General features: G+C 35.8%; 1 pseudogene; it reads left to right on the forward strand.

Annotated features, from left to right (window-relative positions):
* Nucleotides 1-1146: 1146 nt before the first annotated feature.
* LOC131829217 (D-aminoacyl-tRNA deacylase 2-like) lies at nucleotides 1147-1642 on the forward strand (annotated as a pseudogene).
* Nucleotides 1643-7536: the final 5894 nt, after the last annotated feature.

The raw sequence follows: 7536 nt of genomic DNA on the forward strand, positions 1-7536 counted from the left end.
GAGATCTCTACACTAGATTCTATATTCATCAATCAAAAATAAATTAACTGTATTTTTTGTATTATTTAGTTACTAACTTGAGGGAGGATGAGGTGGAAAATTTATACTCTGCCTAATACCTCATCTTTTTGTGTAGAGGATCAGTGCTCAAGCTCAAACTGTATATGGTGACCTGAAACTTTGCAGAGTAGAAAAGACAGACTGCTTCAGTGTTCAAGTTTTTGTGATAGTGGCCTTTGAATTATATAGCCATGTGTCCACGTTCTTTTCATATGTAATAGTGACAAGTTTTATTGTATAGTGAAATATGCATATTGAAATATCTAAGACAATTTATTTGTTGACCACTCTTTTAAAATGTTATTATTTACACTTAAATTAGAAAGCAATAATTGATGAATGACCTTTATTAGTTTAGGAAGTTACTAGATGAGGACTCAGATGAGGACTCAGAAACGGTTCCCTAACTCCCTAATATTGAATAGGAATGTCTAATAGAAGGTATTTGAATTCTTTTTATTTGCAAAAAAAATTCAGGCCTTTGAAAATTTATATTTAGAAGTCATAAATTATATATATATATATATATGTACATATATATATATATGAGATTATATATATAAAATCTCCTATACCAATGTCCTAGCACAGGCTACTATAACAAAGTGCCATGGGGGGTTAGGTGTCTTAAATAACACACACTTATTTCTCACAGTTCTGGATGGGAATCTGAGGTGAAAATGCCAGCATCCCTAGAGTAGGGTGAAGACTCCCTTCCTGGCTTGCAGATGGCTGCTTTCTTGCTGTGTCCTCAAATGGTTGGGGGAGGTAGAGAGAAAAGAGAAGAAAGAAAGCAGACTCTAGTCTCTTCTTACATGGGCACTAATCCTGCCCTGACAACTGTACCCCCTAACCTCATCTAAGCCTACTTACCTTCCAAAGGCCCCACCTCCAAAGCTATAACATTGGGAGTTAGGAGTTCAAATGAATTTTGGGAAAGCATATTGTCATTAACTATAAGAAATTGTGTTCAAAATATAATTCTTCCATTGATTACATGTAAATTATCATAGGTAAAAGCTTAAATGGCCTTGAGCACAGGACCTGAACCTGTTGGATTACAGCAGGTTAGAAGCCTGGATGAGAATGGGGGGATACCTCAAGCCCCTGGTAGTTCTGCAGCACTACCTGCACACCTAGCTGCAAGTAAACCCAGCTGAGGGGTCACCAAGACCCAGTGGGTGGGAGTTCAGAGAGGTTTAATGATGTGTGTGTGTGTGTTTTCCAAGGGAACTAATAAAGAACTTCTTCCCCAAATTGTTGATACACTGCTAAATATGAAATTAAGGGAAACAGAAAAAGGCAAGCCTATATCAGGTCTGCCTGGCAATGTTTTTATCATCCTTTAAGCCACCCTCAGGAGGGGAGAGTAAAAGAAGAAACATGCAGTATCACTCTAACTCTGGAAAAGAGAGAAGGGTTAGAACTTTATTTTCGATTTGTGATTCTAAGTGAGAAGAAATTTGCTGCTAACAGCAAGAGCCCCAAACCTGGGGTTGTGGTAGAACACGGTACTTACAGAAATAGACAGGTGTCAAAGCTGTATACCAGTGGACCATACACACACCTAACTGAGTTTTAAAGACTTAAAAGTTTCTACAATTGTTTTCTGGTATAAAATTATCTAGACTATAATTAGATTTTCTTCCTTTCCTTGAATACATTAATCTGCAGCATTTTCAGACAAGAAAATCTGGGTCCTGTCCATAACTCTACAACCTGCTAATTAGATGACCTTGCCAAGTCACCAAACGCTGGATCTCAGTCACCTTTCATTCTGCTTTCCTCTACACTTCCACTTGAAAATTTGAAAAATGCTTTCTATTCACTTGACAGTCATTGTGGAAATGCTCTTAGAGAGCCATATTTAAATATTTTGTAGTGAATTTTGTGTAATCAAGGAAAATATATTTCTTATACCTTTAAATGTATGTAGTATGTAATAAAAATAATCATTTGCTTTAAAATTAGGTTAAAATCTCAAACAACCTGAAAAAAATATAAATGGCCTTTGTTCTCACAAAGTGCACAGACAATACTGTGGGTCTTGTATAATACTATATAGAAGCATCTTTACTACTGCCTAAGTAATTTATAGTCGTGTGATATAACCACCACTGCTTCAGTAAACAAAAGAATTCAATTTCAAATTCAATTATTAAAATGCTAACATTAGTTTGGGATGGAACCAAACAGAAAATCATTTTTGTCCATGGCTTGAAAGTAACATTATCCACAGTGTGAAGTAACTTGAAACCAATATGGAACCAAATGTAATGAAACTGAATAATTTTATTTTTTGATGTGTTTTAAGAGTTATCTTTTACTGAATTCATAACTCAACTAGTCCCACCTGAGACTTTTCCAGGAAGTCTCCCTTTATAAGCTCTTATTTCAGATAGAAATATAAAGGTGAACCATTTATTTCTTTGGCTAATGATTAAATTTTGTTGAGTTCCTCCTATATGACATGTACTATTCCAAACATATGTGTAATTCGCCTTATGTGTTTTTCCTTCTCTTCCATATTTTCCCCTGCTCCCTTTTGAGAGTTGACCAGAGGTTTAATTGTGTATAAATGCTAAGGTGCATTTTTAAAAATTTATTAACACTTTGAAACTTGAGATGCGCTGTAGATTTGATGATTTGCCATCATCAGTTTAATGGGTAATGTTTATTTCTTAGTGGTTTGGGAATAATGGTGCCTCTCATAATAAGGATCCTCTTATTGTAATGAAATATAGTTTAGTAAAGCACTTAGAATAAGCACCTAGCTGCTGGCATGTGTCCAGTAAAGGTTAGCTCTTATTTAATATGCCGTGCTAATCACAGACTGGCATGCAAAAATAAATAAATAAATAAATAAATAAATAAATAAAGTAGTGCAAAATGCTTTTACCCCTGATGATTGAGCATGATAAAAGAAAAATAACACATCTGAACTCACTCTTTCAATAACAGCTGTTTAAGTTTTTCAGTCTACTGTTTCAGTCTAAGCTTTTCAGTCTACTCTTCTTGCCTCTCTTAATTTCTTTCTCCCCATTCTGTCCTTTTGGTGTCCCTCTGAACACCAGTTCAAAGGCAAACAGAAAAGTTCTACCACTATGTACTGCCTGAATGGAAAAAAAACAAAGCTGAGTAAAATTATTTTCCATTAAAAGTGATTCAACTGATAACTCATTTTCCATTAAAGAAGGCTTATGTATGTCAAAGGTCTGAGGTCTACTTGTTATCTCCTTTTCTATGTACATTAGGTCACTCAGGAAATGTTTTCTAGTCTCAAGGCCTCTTTACACATTGAGAACTCCCAAATTAATTTGCTAGTCTACATTTCTTTCCTAAAATTTACATGTAGATATCTATCTACCTACATAGTATATCTATATGAATTCTAACATATATCTCAAATCTACAAAGTCTGAAAGTTCAGTTTTTGGTATTCATACTTCTCCCCACCATAGAAACAAACAAAAAGCCTGCCCCTCCCAGGGTGATTCCTATACCTTTCATGGTAACTTCATCATTCTATCTAAACAAGGACAAAGTCTTATAGTCATGCTTTTTTTTTTTAATTGTTTTTATTAATGTATAATGTATTATTTGCCCCAGGGGGACAGGTTTGTGAATCGTCAGGCTTACACACTCACGGCACTCACCATAGCACATATTCTCCTCAATGTCCATAACCCCACCTCCCTCTCTCTCCACAAGGTCCTCCCCCAGCAACTCCAGTTTGTTTCATTAAATTAAGAGGCTCTTATGGTTTGTCGCCTTCCCAATCCCATCTTGTTTCATTTTTTCCTTCCCTATCCTCCAACCCCCGACTCTGCCTTTCAAATTCCCCATATCAGGGAGATAATATGATAATTGTCTTTCTCTGATTGACTTATTTGGCTCAGCATAACGTCTAGTTCCATCCACATTGTTGCAAATGGCAAGATTTCATTTCTTTTGATGGCTGCGTATTATTCCATTGTGTATATATACCACATCTTCTTTATCTATTCATCTGTTGATGGACATCTAGGTTCTTTCAGATGTTTGGCTATTGTGGACATTGCTGCTATAAATACTTGGGTGCACATGTCCCTTCAGATAACTACATTTGTATCTTTAGGGTGTATACCCAGTATTGCAATTGCTGGGTCATACAGTACCTCTATTTTCAACTTTTTGAGGAACCTCCATACTGCTTTCCAGAGTGACTGCAACAGCTTGCATTCCCACCAATAGTGAAGGAAGGTACCCCTTTCTCTGCATCCTCTCCAATATCTGTCACTTCCTGACTTGTTAATTTTAGCCATTCTGCCTGGTATGAGGTGGTATCTCAATGTGGTTTTGATTTGTATTTCCCTGATGGCAAGTGATGATGAGAACTTTTCATGTGTGTGTTGACCATCTAGATGTCTTCTTTGCAGAAATGTCTGTTCGTGTCCTCTGCCCATTTCTTGATTGAATTATTTGTTCTTTGGGTGTTGAGTTTGATAAATTCTTTATAGATTTTAGATACTAGCCCTTTATCTAATATGTCATTTGCAAATATCATCTCCCATTCTGTCAGTTGTCTTTTTGTTTTGTTGACTCTTTCCTTCGCTGTGCAGAAGCTTTTGATCTTGATGAAGTGCCAATGGTTAATTTTTGCCCTTGCTTCCCTTGCCTTTGGTGCTGTTTCTAGGAAGAAGTTGCTACAGCTGAGGTTGAAGATGTTGCTGCCTGTCCTCTCCTCAAGGATTTTGATGGATTTCTGTCTCACATTGAGTTCTTTCATCCATTTTGAGTTTGTTTTTGTGAATGGTATAAGAATGTGGTCCAGTTTCATTTTTCTGCATGTGGTTGTCCAATTTTCCTTAAGCCATTTGTTGAAGAGACTGTCTTTTTTCCATTAAACATTCTTTCCTACTTTGTTGAAGATTAGTTGACCATAGAGTTGAGGGTCTATTTCTGGGCTCTCTATTCTGTTCCACTGATATGTGTCTGTTTTTATGCCAGTACCATACTGTCTTGATGATGACCACTTTGTAATAGAGCTTGAAGTCTGGAATTGTGATGCCACCAACTTTGGTTTCCTTTTTCAACATTCCTCTGGCTATTCTGGGTCTTTTCTGGTTCCATATAAATTTTAGAATTATTTTTTCCATTTCTTTGAAAAAATTGATGCTATTTAGATAGGGATTGCATTAAATGTGTTGCTTTAGGTAGCATAGGCATTTTCACATTTGTTCTACAAATCCATGAGCATGGAACATTTTTCCATTTCTTTGTGTTTTTCTCAATTTCCTTCATGAGTATTTTATGGTTTTCTGAGTACAGATTCTTTATCTCCTTGGTTAGGTTTATTTCTAGGTATCTTAAGGTTGGGGGGCAATCATAAATGGGATTGACTCCTGAATTTCTCTCTCTTCTATCTTGCTGTTGGTGTATAGAAATGCAACTGATTTTTGTGCATTGATTTTATGTCCTGACACTTTACTGAATTCCTGTACAAATTCTAGAAGTTTTGGAGTGGAGTCTTTTCCATTTTCCACATAAAGTATCATATAATCTGCAAAGAGTGAGAGTTTGACATCTTTGCCAATTTGGATGACTTTTATTTCTTTTGGATGTCTGATTGCTGAGGCTAGGAATTCTAGTACTATGTTGAATAGCAGTGGTGATACTGAACATCCCTTCCATGTTCCTGACCTTAGCAGAAAAGCTCTCAGTTTTTCTTCATTGAGAACGATATTTGTTGTGGGATTTTCATAGATGGCTTTGATGTAATTGAGGTATGTAACTTATATGCCTACACTGTGAAGAATTTTGATCAAGAAAGAATGCTGTACTTCATCAAATGCATTTTCAGCATCTATTGAGAGTATCATATGGTTCTTGTTCTTTCTTTTATTAATGTTTTGTATTACATTGATTGATTTGTGGATGTTGGACCAACCTTGCAGCCCAGGAATAAATCCCCCTTGGTCATGGTGAATAATCCTTTTAATGTACTGTTGGATCCTACTGACTAGTATTTTGGTGAGAATTTTCACATCTGTGTTCATCAAGGATATTGGTCTTTAATTCTCCTTTTTGGGGGGGTCTTTGTCTGGTTTTGGGATTAAGTAATACTGGACTCATAAAATGAGATTGGAAGTTTTCCTACCATTTCTACTTTTTGGAACAGTTTCAGGAGAATAGGAATTAATTCTTATTTAAATGTTTAGTAGAATTCCCCTGGGAAACCATCTGGCTCTGGGCTCTTGTTTGTTCAGAGATTTTTGATGACTGCTTCAATCTCCTTACTGGTTATGGGTCTGTTCAGGTTTTCTATTTCTTCCTGGTTCAGTTGTGGGAGTTTATATGTCTATAGGAATGCATCCATTTCTTCCAGATTGTGAAATTTGCTGGCATTTAGCTCATAATATTGTTCTTATAATTGTTTGTATTTCTTTGATGTTGGTTGTGATCTCTCCCCTTTCATTCATGATTTTATTTATTTGGGTCCTTTCTCTTTTCTTTTTGATAAGTCTGGCCAGGGGTTTATCTATCTTATTAATTCCTTCAAAGAACCAGCTCCTAGTTTCATTGATCTGTTCTAATGTTCTTTTGGTTTCTATTACATTTATTTCGGCCCTGATCTTTATGATTTCTCTTCTCCACTGGGTTTAGGCTTTCTTTATTATTTTTTCTCCAGCTCCTTTAGGTGTAAGGTTGGGTTGTATACTTGAGACCTTTCTTGTTTTTTAAGAAAGTCTTGTATTGCTATATACTTTCCTCTCAGAACTGCCTTTGCTGTGTCCCACAGATTTTGAACAGTTGTGTTTTCATTTTTATTTGTTTCCATGAATTTTTTGAATTCTTCTTTAATTTCCCAGTTCATCTGTTCATTCTTTAGTAGGATGCTCTTTAGCCTCCATGTATTTTAATTCTTTCCAACTTTCCTCTTGTGATTGAGTTCTAATTTCAGAGCATTGTGGTCTGAAAATATGCAGGAATTATCCCAATCCTTTGGTACTAGTTGAGACCTGATTTTTGCCCCAGGATGTGATCTATTCTGGAGAATGTTCCATGTGCACTAGAGAAAAATGTGTATTTTGTTGTTTTGGGATTGAATGTTCTGAATATATGTGTAATGGCCATCTGGTCCAGTGTGTCATTTAAGGTCATTATTTCCATGTTGCTCTTCTGCTTGGATGATCTGTCCATTTCAGTGAGGAGGGTGTTAAAGTCCCTTACTATTACTGTATTATTGTTGATATTTTTCTTTGATTTTGTTATTAATTGGTTTATATAGTTTGCTGCTGCCATGTTAGATGCATAGATATTTAAAACTGTTATATCTTCTTGTTAGACATTCCCTTTGAGTAGGATATAGTGTCCTTCCTAATCTCTTTTATAGTCTTTGGCTTAAAATCTAATTGATCCAATATAAGGATTGCAACCCCAGCTTTCTTTTGATGTCCATTAGCATGGTAAATTGTTTTCTACCCCCTCAGTTTA

The sequence above is a fragment of the Mustela lutreola genome, chromosome 1 (genome assembly GCF_030435805.1).
Source record: "Mustela lutreola isolate mMusLut2 chromosome 1, mMusLut2.pri, whole genome shotgun sequence".
NCBI classification, from domain to species: Eukaryota; Metazoa; Chordata; class Mammalia; order Carnivora; family Mustelidae; genus Mustela; species Mustela lutreola.